Raw genomic sequence first — 15,434 nt, 5'->3', positions numbered from 1 at the left:
ACGGCGAATGTGTTTTCTTCACCTGGATAGAAAAAAAAACCTGCAGAGACCATTCACGTCCTCTCCTTCTGAAAATGCTAATTACCTATCATGCTCATCCACTGGAGTCACTGACCCCGAACAAGTTTGAAGCCTTATAGGAACCAGGACAGGTTCCATTCCATCAGCAAAGGGGGCAATTAAATGAAAAAAGCCAGTTTTGCTTTAATCTGGGGTTTATATAATCCAAGTTAGCCAGATTCAGCAGGCTTCTCACAGTGCTTCTGGTTTGTATGGTGGCTTACCGCTTCATTCCATGTTGTGCAACCTCCTTCGTAGTGCTGGAACTACGGAACCTGTTCAGAAGATGAAATAATGGGCAATTTATGGGAATTAGCTAGTAGGGAAGAAAACAGCCAAACATAAAGGTCAGAATTTGTACACGAGTAGACATGGGATTGGATGGGGTATCTGAGAGCAGGCTATCTAAGTGGTCCCGACACTCCTCAATAAATATATATATATATATATATATATATATATATATATATATATATATATATATAGTGTATATATATATATATACACACAAACACAATATATATATAAATATATGTATGTATATATATATATATATATATATATATATATATACACAGTATATATACATATACAGTATATATACAGTGCCTTGAAAAAAAGTATTTATACCCCTTGAAATGTTCCACATTTTGTCATGTTAAAACCAAAAACGTAAATGTATTTTATTGGGATTTGGGAAGTGGCACATACAATAAATGTGAAGTGGAAGGAAAATGATAAATGGTTTTCAACATTTTTTACAAATAAATATGTGAAAAGTGTGGTGTACATTTGTATCCAATCTTAGAAGAAAACCTGTTATGCAGCGTACACACGACCGGACTTTCTGGCAGACGAGGTTACGGCGGACTTTCTGAATGAACGGATTTGCCCACACACGGACAAGTCCATTCATTTTGAACGTGACTCGGGTACGACGGGACTAGAAAAGGAAGTCAATCTCGCTGCTTTTATCGATGAGATTCACACCTTGCGAGCCCCGTAGCGGGGCATACCAGGCCCTTAGGTCTGGTATGGATTTTAAGGGGAACCCCCTACGCCAAAAAAAGTTGTGGGGTCCCCCCAAAATCCATACCAGACCCTGATCCGAGCATGCAGCCCAGCCAGTCAGAAAAGGGGGTGGGGATGAGCTAGCGGCACCCCTCCTGAACCGTACCAGGCCGCATGCCCTCAACATGGGGGGGTGGGTGCTTTGGGGAAGGGGGCGCCCTGCGGTCCCCCCCACCCCAAAGCTCCTTGTCCCCATGTTGATGAGGACAAGGGCCTCTTCCTGACAACCCTGGCCGTTGGTTGTCGGGGTCTGCGGGCGGGGGGCTTATCGGAATCCGTAAGCCCCCTTTAATAAGGGGGCCCCCAGATCCCGGCCTCCCACCCTATGTGAATGAGTATAGGGTACATCGTACCCCTACCCATTCAACTAGGGAAAAAAGTGTCAATAAAAAAACACACTACACAGGTTTTTAAAGTAAATTATTAGACAGCTCCGGGGGTCTTCTTCCGACTTCGGGGGTCCCTCCGGCCTCTTCTCCCGGCGTCCAGTTCTTCTCCGCTCTCTCCGGCCTCTTCTCCTGGTGTTCGACCTCTTCTCCCAGTATCCGGTTCTTCTGCCGACTCCTCCGCTATCTTCTGCCGCTCTTTTGCTAGCGGTGGTCCGGACTTCTGCGTCATCTTCTTCCCTTTTCTCTTCTTCCGATGTTGACATAACGCTCTCTCCGGCTGTAATGCTGTGTGAGCGCTTCGCAATGACTTATATAGGCAGTGACCCTGCCCCCTTATAATGTCACAGTCCCTGGGCATGCTGGGACTGTGACAGCATAAGGGGGCGGGGTCACCGGGTGATGTTGACCGTGTGTAATGCCCGTGTGTACACGGCATTAGAGTCTGCAAAAGACTTGAGACTGGGGCGGAGGTTCACCTTCCAGCAGGACAACAACCCTAAACATACAGCCAGAGCTCCATTGGAATGGTTTATATCAAAGCATATTCATGTGTTAGAATGGCCCAGTCAAAGTCCAGACCTAAATCCAATTGAGAATCTGTGGCAAGACTTGAAAATTGCTGTTCACAGACGCTCTCCATCCAATCTGACAGAGCTTGAGATATTTTGCAAAGAAGAATGAGCAAAAATGTCCCTCTCTAGATGTGCAAAGCTGGTAGAGACATCCCCAAAAAGACTTGCAGCTGTAATTGCAGAGAAAGGAGGTTCTACAAAGTATTGATTCAAGGGGGCTGAATACAAATGTACCCCACACTTTTCACATATTTATTTGTAAAAAATGTTGAAAACCATTTATCATTTTCCTTCCACTTCACAATTATGTGCCACTTTGTGTTGGTCTATCACATAAAATCCAATAAAATACATTTATGTTTTTGGTTGTAACATGACAAAATGTGGAAACTTTCAAGGGATATATATATATATATATATACACACACACACTGTATTACCAAAAGTATTGGGACGCCTGCCTTTACACGCACATGAATTTTAATGGCATCCCAGTCTTATGCCCCGTACACACGTTTGGATTTTCCGACGGAAAATGTGTGATAGGACCTTGTTGTCGGAAATTCTGACCGTGTGTGGGCTCCATCACATATTTTCCATCGGATTTTCCTCCACACAAAGTTTGAGAGCAGGCTATAAAATATTGCAACAACAAAATCCGTTGTCGGAAATTCCGATCGTGTGTACACAAATCCGACGGACAAAGTGCAGCGCATGCTCAGAATAAATTAAGAGACGAAAGCTATTGGCTACTGCCCCGTTTATAGTCCCGACGTACGTGTTTTACGTCACCGCGTTCAGAACGATTGGATTTTCAGACAACTTTGTGTGACCGTGTGTATGTAAGACAAGTTTGAGCCAACATCCGTCGGAAAAAATCCTAGGATTTTGTTGTCGGAATGTCCGAACAAAGTCCGACCGTCTGTACGGGGCATTAGACTGGGATGCCATTAAAGTTCATGTGTGGTAAAGGCAGGCGTCCCAATACTTTTGGTAATATAGCTTATATATAAATATATATATATATATATTTTTTTTTTTTGTCCCAACGCATATTGTGTTCACATAATAAGCTTACTTTCAACAGTCACTCCACCAAAACTTTTTTGTGTGTGAAGTAACAAAACAAAAGGAAGGTTCTGTTGCTTTCCATCTGCCACTTTATTTCGGAGACCTGATTACCATAATAACCGCAACAGCTTAGAGCAGAATGTCAGAACACTCAGCGACAACTTACCATTGTTGTACTGCGCTCAGCTGTTGTCGGGGTTTGAATAACGGAAAAAAAGACCTCACAACTTCAGTCAGTCAGTCAGAGCTCATATAGAGCGTCCTCCTGCACCTCTTTCCAGCACGGGGCTCCACACTCTCAAAAGGAAGGTGGGGGGACTTTAAATGAGGCACATATGTGGTGTGCCTCCATCCCTGGTACATATGTATGCAAAAAGAAGGAAAAAGTGGGACTTTGAATGAGGCACATATGTGGTGTGCCTCCATCCCTGGTACATATGTATGCAAAAAGAAGGAAAAAGTGGGACTTTGAATGAGGCACATATGTGGTGTGCCTCCATCCCTGGTACATATGTATGCAAAAAGAAGGAAAAAGTGGGACTTTGAATGAGGCACATATGTGGTGTGCCTCCATCCCTGGTACATATGTATGCAAAAAGAAGGAAAAAGTGGGACTTTGAATGAGGCACATATGTGGTGTGCCTCCATCCCTGGTACATATGTATGCAAAAAGAAGGAAAAAGTGGGACTTTGAATGAGGCACATATGTGGTGTGCCTCCATCCCTGGTAAATGTATGCAAAAAGAAGGAAAAAGTGGGACTTTGAATGAGGTGGCTGACATGTGGAGGTGAATCTGAACAAATAAAGTTTATCAAGCAAGAACATTATATGAAACATGGCAGTATATAAACCACATATACTCTGGTATACTAAATTATATTGATCCTCCCGCACGTAACATACAGGTGTGGTGTGGATATAAAGTACATATGTAAAAAGTTTCTATCTAATACATTGCATGAAATAAATTGATATAAAATTGCATTGGACATGGAAGCAGCACTAGCAGCAAGAGTATGGATAAATAAATAAAACAATGAGACCGTAATTGATACCTCAAGTAAATAAATAAATAGTCTATTTGAGACAAAAGTCAACATCATAATTCATTGTAGATATGGGTCAGCATCGCATATGCCCGACGCATTTCGTGTAAAAACACTCTTCAGGGGCGGATGCTCAATTAATCTATAAAGTATACAATATGGTAACATTAGTCTAGTTGTAAATAATATAGAGGGAAGGCAGATTGGCCCATCCTAGATACTTACAGGGGGTCCAATATGGTAAAATACTGCGGCCATGTTACCAGCTTTCTCTGAAGATTACAGAACACCTCCCCACGATGTCATGTAGAAGAGAAGGGGTGTTCTGATGTCCTGTCCTAGGGTGGCAACACTGCTCCTGCATAGATACAGTACAGCGAGGAAGCGTTGTCACCCTGCGGCAGGAAGAGGTTACTGGCAAGATCGCCAAAGTACAGGGGTCTTCAAATTACTGCCCGTGGGACGGATGTGACTCCTTGCTTGCCTTTCTTCAGTCCTATTTCTTCCACTGATAGGAGACACTATTCCTTCCACTGACTCCAACAATGGGGTACTATTCTTCCCACTGACACCATTAATGGCGTACTATTCCTCCCACTGACACCAAAGATGGGGTACTATTCCTCCCACTGACACCAAAGATGGGGTACTATTCCTCCCACTGACACCAAAGATGGGGTACTATTCCTCCCACTGACACCAACGATGGGGCACTATTCTTCCCACTGACACCAAAGATGGGGTACTATTCCTCCCACTGACACCAAAGATGGGGTACTATTCCTCCCACTGACACCAAAGATGGGGTACTATTCTTCCCACTGACACCAATTATGGCGTACTATTCCTCCCACTGACACCAATGATGGGGTACTATTCCTGACAGTGGCGGCCCGTCAATAGGTGGCGCAAGGGTGCCGCTCACTCAAACTAGTCATAATTTTTTTTTTTTTTATAAAAGTGGTCCTTTAAGTGTGTCCAGGCGCCGGACACACAGCTGTCTATGGGACGCTTTCACAGCTTGCAATCAGCTGATTCCAACTGGGAAGCTGATTTGTCTGTGTTTAGGGAGTGTTCGGGGCGCCCGCAAACACTCCCACTCTCCAATGATTTGTCTCTGGCCTCCTGTGCTGTTTTTTTATTGGCGAGGACCGGAGGACGGTGAGCGGTGCTTTTTTGCGGCACCGGGCCAGGGCGGGTGAGCGATCACGTGGCTGGACTGGTCACTGGAGCATCAGGGTGTCAGACAGTGTCAGTGAGCATAGGTGTGTGCAGCCTATTGCATTAGGGTGTGCACCCCCAAGCTCAGACACATATGTCTATGAAAGTGTCATTGGAGCAATGGATGGTGTCAGTAGGGCAGTGGACAGTGTCAGTAGTTTTTATTTTTATTATTTAATTTTATTTTATTTTTTTTTTCATTGAATTTTTTTTAATTATTGTATTGTATTTTTTTTTTTTTTTTTAGGAGCCCCGTTAGGGGGCTTTGATGAGATAAAAGGGGTCTAAACAGGGGGAATCTGTGCCACACAGAGCGATTAGGGTGTGCCCAGGCACACCTGGCACACCCTGTGCACACGCCTATGTCAGTGAGTGTGACACATCATGTCTCGCTGGCTGCAGTGCAAATACATGATTTTGGGGATTTCTGCCATGCCATATACTGACTACTGACCAGGGCTGGGACAAGGGGTGGGCAGTAGGGGCGACTGCCCTGGGCACTGTGGTATTATGTGAGGTAGGGGGGCACCACAAGGAGATTGGGGGGAGGGGATTTGTGTTGGGTGGGGGAATTTAGGGGGGTGGTAAGGGTTACGAATTGTTCTAGAAGGGCAGATTTGGTGAGATGTACTAGGAATGCTAATTTGGTGGGATTTGTGTTGGGAGGGGGGATGGGGGAAGAGGATTTGTGCTAAGAGAGGGGATTCGGGGGGGTTTGTGCTATAGAAGTAATATGCTTGAGGGATTTTTTTTTTGGGGGGGGGGGTGCTAGTAGGAGTGATTGGGGGGTATTTGTGCTAGGAGGGGCAGTTTGAGGGGGGAGATCTGTGCTTGGATAGGGGATTGGGGGAGGGAATTTGTGCTGTAAAGGGGGGGGGTTAGAGTGGGGGGGTGTTGTGTTTGGAGGGGAAAGTTGATTTTTGAGATGGGAATGAGGGACACCTATTAGCAAAAGTATGCAGGTATAGGACACACCCCTTGCCACGCCCCCTTAAAGGTGAATTGTACAAAAAAACAAGATTGGGTAAACCCACAAGTGCTTTTTTTCCACTACTATTCCTTTATATTGGCTTTTGGAATTTACAAATGCAGCAATTTAGAAATCAGATGAAAGGTTTAGGAAAACTCTTTTTTATAGATAAAAACTGCATTTTATATACATCTATGTAGCACTTACCCCCGAAGGAGCTGCTGGTTTAAATTGGGTCTTACCGTACCTGTACTGTTTCACCATATCTGTCATAGGGGTCCCATTAAAGAGTTCTTTTTAGTAATTTCATCTCCGACACACAGTCTCTTTCTTGAATGCTTTATTTAAGAAAGATTCTTGCAATAGAGGGGTGGAGGGTTTAGGGAGAATTCAGGTACCTTGAAATTGCAGATCAGGAACACTCTCTTTGATCCAGAGGGCAACAGCTCCATAACTGGATTCAGCAACCACCGGACAGGCCTCTCTCACTGAACCTAGCAGCCGATGTGATGCTCGGTCATAGTCTCTGCCACAGACTTTAAGATTCGGTTTAACTGTTACACAATCCTCTGTCACAGGATTGGGTAATTAGCGACTTGTTGCAATATCAAAGGCTTGATCACACAATACCAGTTCCCTTCATCCGAACTTACAGTACTGTGTGGTATGTGACCCATGATGCATCCTCCAACTGAGTCTCCAGGCTCTTCTAGAGGCACCGGCCTTATCGCGCAGTCCTCTCCTGAAAAGTCCTATCCTGGATTCTCCAGTCGCTTGGCTTCTACCCGCAGGCAAGACAGCACAGGAACATCCCTGGATCGGTAGGCCCCAAGACTTTTGGGCCTACCTTCAGTAGCTACGCCTCAGGCCAGCCATCCCGAGACTAACTTGACAGCAACGGCACACCTTAGGCCAGGAGGGCCATCAGATCTGAACTCTTTTGTGTCGCGGGGTCTGTCCCTTAAGTACCCTCTCCCAGAAGGCACAGCAGGCAGACCACACCCACTGACTGTTTTCCGGGCAAGTAGGCACTCAATACACCCAGCTTGTTGCAATTTCCAACCTTGGCCGAAATAATAGGGCGCCATCTTCAGGCCAAGGGGAAAACCACACAACCAGCCAAGCTGAAACAGAACCAGAATTTATAATAATCGCAGTCTGAGTTAAACTACAGCCTCAGACAACTAAATTTTTACTTATAGCATCTGTATTAAAAATACCAGCGCTACATCTATATAGATCGGACCAAAATGAGAGACAAATGAGGAGGAAAGAGGGACAGAGGGACATTGCTCCAAATCAGGGACAGTCCCTCGAAATCAGGGACAGTTGGGAGCTATGGACTCTCTATATACATGTAGCAAGGTCCCAGGCCTCCTTCGGTCTAATGAGAATCTCCATGGCCAGAGATAGCTGACATCCTTCTGTGTATAGTGGGTTGTGAGGCATGGTGGGTGCAAGGTGATTAAAGTCATTGGGCGCCAGACACTTCTTGGATGCAAAAGAGAGTTTATTTCTCTTAACAAACTTTTGGGGAAAAGAGGGTTAGGACCAAGACCCCCTTAGGTAGTTCAATTGGCAGACTTCAAGACTTCAACAGGAGGACAGCCATGCAGGGAAAGGCATCCAGCAAGACGCCACATCTACATGTTCAGGAATGCTGTCTCCTATGGCAACAGTCTTTAACAGTTCCTAACACAAACATAACAGTTCCTTTCTCTTTCACTACAACTTCTCCTTGTAGTTCTTCAGCGCACTGAGCTCCCGATGTTTTACTAGACCCACTGAATCACTGCCACTGAATCCCTTGAGCTCCTCCAATCTTCAGGGTGGTATCTTCCTCAAGCATCACCCCCGCCTCTCTGCTGGGTCCTTGGTTTGACACTCAAGATACTTCTCAAGCTTCACCCCACTGACCTGCTCGGTCCCTAGCTTGACACACAAGGCTGCTCTGCAAGGGTCACCTCCGCTGGCTGGGTCCCTGGCTTGATTCCCACTGAAGTTTCCCAATTCTTCACCATCCCTGGTTGGTGAGAATGCTGCTCTGATACTTGCTTCAGAACTCACTGTGGTCCCTGGTAATAAGGTGGTTGGTCCCTTAGTGGCGACAGCTTCCCTTCTACCTCTGACCACGACAGGTTCTCCAGCCGGTAGAACCGCCACTTCTGGTTGGACTGCAAGCCACAATCCCAACCCTGCACTGCTCTCCCACTTCTGGATAGGCCCTCAGACAGCCTAGCAGCCAGATGTGCCCGGGATAGGCCCAAACTCTGGCCTAGCAGCCCGGGCAATACAACACCCGTCCACCCAGACAGCCGTCCAGGTGGCATAGAACCCCTGGTCACTAGACATGTGAATTTGTTTTCATCCGAATGCATTTTCGTCCGAATTTCAGGTATTTTCGTTATCGTTTTAACGAAAGTGCAGAATCCGAAAAACGAAAGATCCGACATAAACAAATGCTTTATTTTCGTTTTCGTTGCTACAACAGTTCGATTTAGATAGAAGATTCGACATAATGATGACAATGATGCCCCGTACACACGGTCGGATTTTCCAACGGAACATGTGCGATCAGAGCGTGTTGTCGGAAATTCCGACCGTGTGTGTGCTCCATCGGACATTTTCCATCGGATTTTCCGACACACAAAGTTTGAGAGCAGGCTATAAAATTTTCCGACAAAAAAAAATTTGCGTAAATTCTGACCGTGTGTGGCCAATTCCGACGCACAAAGTGCCACGCATGCTCAGAAGAAATTCCGGGACGGAACAGCTTGGTCTGGTAAAATTAGCGTTCGGAATGGATACAGCACTTTCGTCACGCTGCAGTGTAAAAAATTGTTTAATACAGCGCACTCTCTAGCAGCGTAGTTTTGCTGCTCATATTCACACACACTTCTCACAAACTTCTTTCTTTATTATTTATTGTGATTCCCTCAATATATTTTGATTTGTCACATCTGACCAAATTTGTTTTTTGTTGTTTTATTTTTGTTTTGTATTTTTTTCAAGGCTGATTTTTTTTTAGTTTTGTTTTGTATTTTTTTCAAGGTTGTTTTTTTTTTAGTTTTGTTTTGTATTTTTTTCAAGGCTGATTTTTTTAAATTTTTTGGGGTTTGTATTTTTTTCAAGGCTGATGTATTTTTTTTGTTTTTTTGGGTTTTACTCCATAATATTTTTGTGTGTGTTTTGTGTGTCAAGTTACCACCACACCATTGATATCTTGTATTATTTAATCTCAAGGAGATTGTTTGGTGTTGGTGTCTAATTTTACATTGTATTTTTGAAATGTACCTGCCTCCTCACAAACAAACTGTCCTTTTTGAAGGAAAACACACATAGGCAAGTATAGTTGAAACAAAAATTCCTTTATTCCTTTAAGGGCTCAGAACCAAACAAAGAGGGAGGCAACGCTGGAGAAACAGCAGAAATTGGTGAAGCCTTTGACCCCCAGGGCACACATCATATCTTTTCCAGCAAAATTGGTGGCCTGAGGAGTCCATATGTAAGGGAGTGCAGTCTGGTCCAGAAGTCCCAAAGATCTGGAAAGCAGCAGATGATATCTGTGTCCCCAGGCTGTGGTACTACAAGAGGCTGCATATTTTGACCAGACCAGACTGAACCCAGACCATCACTCTCTGGTCTTCCTTCCACGCTTCCTTCCCGGCTGTGGTTTTGGTGTTGGAGATGTGGCAGGAGGAGGAGTAGGAGCTGGAGGAGGAGGAGGACTATGTGTGAAGTCACAAATGTTGGTAGCACATGTTATTTGGCCCCTCAACCCCTTATTGAGAGATTCCAAAATTAAGAACTCACACAGGAGTCGTTAGCCCTCCTCCATCTGCATCATTTTGCAGGCAGTTATGCCAGCAAAATCATCTTCCACACTGTGGGGGGTTCTCAGGGCCTCTGTAGCCTTCCAAAAGAGGCCTATGGCAGCCTCCTCCAGGTTACTCCTCTTTCTGCCACTTTGTCTTTGAAGGTGTAGGGGAGGGACCTGGGTATTGGGCAGCCTGCTTGGCCCGGCCACCTCCTGGCTGAGACTTTCCTGTGTATGAAAAAGGGACATGGTTTTAGTTTTTGCATCATCAATCACAATCAGAAATTAGTACTCCAAACTAACATCTAGTTAACATCATTGATTGGACAACCATAAATATTTAGAGGAATGCTATACCTGGCTCAAGCTGGGCTCCTCCACATGTTGCTGCCTGGAAGGCCCAGGTTAGGCATCAGAAGCCTCAGCTGGGGGGGAAGGAAGCGTGGAAGGAAGAGTGGAGAGTGCTGGCCTGGGTTCAGTCTGACCTGCCAGAAAATGCAGTCTGTCATAGTACCACAGCCTGGGGACATAAATGTCATCTGCAGCTCCTGATCTCTGGGAATCCTGGACCTTCTTGTGCTCCCTTAGATAAGTGCTCCTCAAAGCCACCAATTAGGATCTTCAAATAGGTGATGTTTGCCGTGGGGATCACCTGCTTCACAAATTGCAACAAATTATCCAGCGCTGCCTTCCTCTTTGGTTCTTATATTCCATAGACAAGGCAGCTCCCTGAACATATCAATGAAGATTGGCATAAAGCCCTTATCTTTCAAGATATCCATTTTCACTGCAAGACACAACACAAGACAAACCCTAATGTCAGCCTAAAGTCTTCTAAACTTGTCCAAATACAGGCCTCAATCTAGAAGCAGTATAGGCCCAATGTTAAATCTTACCTTAATAATCTCGATCGGCGCCTCCGTTACTCCTTCCTCCGCTCACAGATCGTACGTACTACGCACGCGTGTTACGCTTTATAGACACTGCACATGCGTGAGACTCCGCCCACCCCTGACCTTCTTTTTAGTCTATTCCCCGCCCCTTCTCGTTCGGCGCAGTGGGGGAAGAGCACATGGCGGAGACACAACAGGTGCGTGCTAATTACAGCAACGAGGAGGAGGAGGAAAGCCCGGAGCCAGAAACGTCCCGATCCAGAAGGAGACGATTTAAGGCATCGAATATGTCCTTTGGGGAGATGTTGGAGATGGTGGACATCCTGAAGAGGGCCGACTATGATGGGAAGTATGGACCTTACCCCAACCCCAATGTCAGAAAGGCCAAGATCATGGCGAAAGTGGTCAAGAGTCTGTACCGGAATTTCGGGGTACGACGATCGAAAGATCAGCTCAGGAAACGGTGGTCGGACCTCAAATTAAGAGAGCACGAGCAGTACAGAAAGATCCGGAGAGTGCTGCAAAAAAGTAAGTAGTTGTCCTGTGTTCCTATTCTTTTTCTGTTTATTACGTTTGTGCTGCTCCATGTGCTTTTCTTAACTGTTATCCAGTTTAAAATGGCAACTTTCATGTTCATGGGCACATTATTCGTTCATATAAAACATTGTTCGTTCGGCCTAGAAAACACCATTGTTTTGGCCATATGCATTTGCCCACATTTTTTAAGGCCTACTTGTCTGAAACTAATTTGGTTGGGTAGATGGGTTTGTAACTAGAATGAAATGCAAACTAGATTCTGTGTAAGGAGAGGACACTCAGCAGCAGTTTTCACATCTGGACGCTGGAGCACTAGTGTGGGACACAAGAACACCCTTTTTATTAGGGGGCCCACACAGGTGCTCCAGTGTATACTATAGGGGTGTCTCCATCTGTGAAGCTTGTACAAAACAGGTAAATATTCAAGCTTGACAAAGGACACTAAAAATTCTACATCTTGGAACTCTGCCAAAATAGACAATTGTACCCCACTTCCAAGCAATGTTTCGTATTCCTATTTCTGCCATCAAATATCTGTGTGCTAAGTATACTTATTTTTTTTTTACATAGGGGATAAAAGACTCGGAGGACACCCCTCATCCGAGGAGACCACAGACCCCCCACCTCTGGAAGAAGGGGAAATCCACCCAAGCCAAGCAGAGCAGGAGGAGGAAGACGTGGTGGAAATTGGCACCACAACAGGTGAGTGTCTGCGACCACAGGCTCAGGTAAGAGATGGATGCCGGCATATTTATAATACATGTGTGTTTTTGTTTCTATCTTTTTAGGTGATCGTGATGTTGTGGATCCAGGGCATTTCACCTCGGAAAGTGCACAGATCCTGATTGGGGAGATTATGGGGTGTAATAGGGACTTGGAAAACATCCTTAAAAACATCAATGATGTTCAACAAAAAATGAAGAACGTCATTGATGTTTTAGGAAGAGTTTAAAACCCCTCAAAATCCCTTTTTTTTTTTTTTGCACTTTTTGTGAGCTAAATTTTTTTAGCATTTTTTGACATATTTGCAAAAAGCCAAATTCTGAAGAGGCCCACAGTATGTCAACATGTGCTATCTGCCATCACGGGAGATCAATGGACGCGTTTTGGGGGTGCAACCCCTTCCTCAATAATAAAGTATCTGTGAGGAAGGGGTTGCACCCCAAAAACACGTCCCTTGATCCCCCATGATGGCAGCTAGCACATGTTGACATTCGGCAATTGGTGTGCATCTTCAAAATTTGGCTTTTCTAGGGGTGACTTCATCCCATCTGAACGCAATATCAAACACAGTTTGTAAATACTCATGTCTGATATTGCCTTCAAGTTCTACCAAATGTGAACTTGGTAAGTTCAAGATTTGTGTCTTTCATTTCTACTTTTTCTAATGTGACCCCAAAAATTGTTGTACAACAAACATGTTGGTTTGTTTTAAAAACCTTTTCTAAATGCACATGTGATTGTGCTGGTATTAAAAAGATTGTTAATCAAGAATGTGTGGATTATTGTTTCAACGCTCCAACACTTTTGTTATGCTCTAATTGGTGTTTTCAGTGACAATGGGGGTTATTTCCTAAGGGCAAATCCACTTTGCACTCCAAGTGCAGTTTCAAGTGTACTTGTATTGCAAAGTGTCTTTGCCTTTAGTAAATAACACCCAACAATGCTTTGTAATGTTACACAATCACGCCATTTTCAGGACTCACCACATTTCTGTCAGGGTCAGCTAAAAGAAACACAAGCAGTAAATGTCACCAAAGATTTCAGTAGGTAATTTTTTTTTTATTTGAAAAAGGTTTCAGACATTGTCTGGCATATTAATAGCCCCCCTACCCGCAAAGTATTCAAGGTATCTTAGACAGACATCGTGGGCACTCAGGGGGGGCAAGCCAGGACGGCCACTTTCAAGCGCCGCCAGGGTTGGTTCATTTTGAATTCCAGCCTCAGGCCCAACTGAGTCAGCACAGTTGGCAGAATGTTGCCGTAAAAAGTTGTGTAGAACACAGCACGCCAGGATAATATGATTCAGTTTGTACTCCGCCATGTGTATGGGTGTAAGACATAGGCGGAACCGGCTGGCCATGATTCCAAACGTGTTCTCCACCACTCTTCTGGCTCTGGCCAGCCGGTAATTAAAAACCCTCTGGTCCGGGGTGAGGGTCCTCATCGGGAATGGCCGCATAAGATGGTCCCCCAGCGCAAACACTTCATCCGCAACAAAGACGAACGGGAGTCCTTTCACATTGTCTTCTGGAGGTGGCAAGTCCAAGCTGCCATTCTGGAGACGCCTGTAGAACTCCGTCTGGGCGATGACTCCACCATCGGACATCCGGCCATTCTTCCCCATGTCCACATACAGGAACTCGTAAGTAGCCGACACCACCACCAACATCACAATACTATTGAACCCCTTATAGTTGAAATAGTATGACCCCGAGTTGGGTGGTGGGACGATGTGGACGTGTTTCCCATCAATTGCCCCTCCGCAGTTAGGAAAGTCCCACTGCTGGTCTGTCATTCCTGTGGTGTGGAAGGAAACTGTGGAGTCAAACAAGAAAAAAAATTATGTACAAGGAAAAGAGAGTGGGACATAGGGGACAGTGGCTGATGTTGGCCCCATAATGTTCGCACCCTAAAATAGGCTGGACTATACCGGTACAGATAAACGATGATAGACAATATGTATAAAAGAAATTTATTACAAAAGAAAATACATGGTATATATAATAAAATGCAAAAAACAGAGATTCAAGGTTCAACAAAGAATATCTGTAAATTACAAGGTATTGACTGGTCTGGGTCTCGACTAGTTTCGCGATATTATCGCTTCCTCAGGAGGACCAATCTATAAGACAAATAATATAATGCAATACAAGCAAAAAGATATACAGTACACTACAAGTAGTGATCATAAAAAGCAGCATGTAGAAAAGGGAAAAAGTAAAACATAATAGCTAGTTCGGCTTACCCTATAATTGGGTGATCGTGTGCGGCACCGGGCCGCCAAAAAACTCTCCCCCGCGGCGGACAAGGGGGATAATGTAGAGCCCCCTAAATGAAAAGCATAGCATGAGTAGGGGGCCACAAAGATAGCTGATGAAAGGATACGATGGATTTAGCCATACACAAATAGAAGGGACGGAAGGGGGGAGGGAAAGAGAGGGCTAAGGGAAAAGGGGAGAGGGAACTGGGGGGGGGGGGGGAGGGGGGAGAGGGGGGAATGGAAGGGGGGGGGAAGGGGAAGAAAAGGGGGGGCGGGAAGGGGAGAGGGGAAGGGAGGGTAAGGGTAGTGAAGCAAGGAGAAGGAAAAGGGGGAGGGGGGGAGGGGGAAGGGAGGGGGGACGGGAAACAAAAGGAAACACCGGGGAGGGGGTGGTGGAGGGAGAAGGAGAGAAGGGGGCAAGGGACAGGGTGAAGAGGAACAGGCCATACACAGGGAAGGGAAGGATAAGGGAAGGGGGGGAAAAAGGAAGTAGACAGGGGGGTTGCACTAGGCTAGTAAATAATTGAAGCGTGTAATGTAGCTCACCACAACGGTTGACCAGAGGGTAACAAAGGTGCTAGCCACGAGGAGACTTGCAATGGCGCGGGGGTCGGGTGGCCCATAATGAGCAGGGGAGCCAAACATTTCCAAACACTGGGGCATCGTGGGCGTCTCCGGGTTGGGGAGCTCACTTAATGGGCCCTCGGGCCTGTGAGTGAGCATCTGAGCTCTCTCCATGATAGACTGCTGACATGGGGCTGGGATGGAAAGGAGGCCTTCAACACCTCACTGGTGTACATCTA

This window comes from Aquarana catesbeiana, linkage group LG12 (genome assembly GCF_042186555.1).
Source record: "Aquarana catesbeiana isolate 2022-GZ linkage group LG12, ASM4218655v1, whole genome shotgun sequence".
Taxonomy (NCBI): Eukaryota; Metazoa; Chordata; class Amphibia; order Anura; family Ranidae; genus Aquarana; species Aquarana catesbeiana.
The sequence above is the reverse complement of the archived record's forward strand: the minus strand, read 5'-3'. Positions refer to the sequence as shown.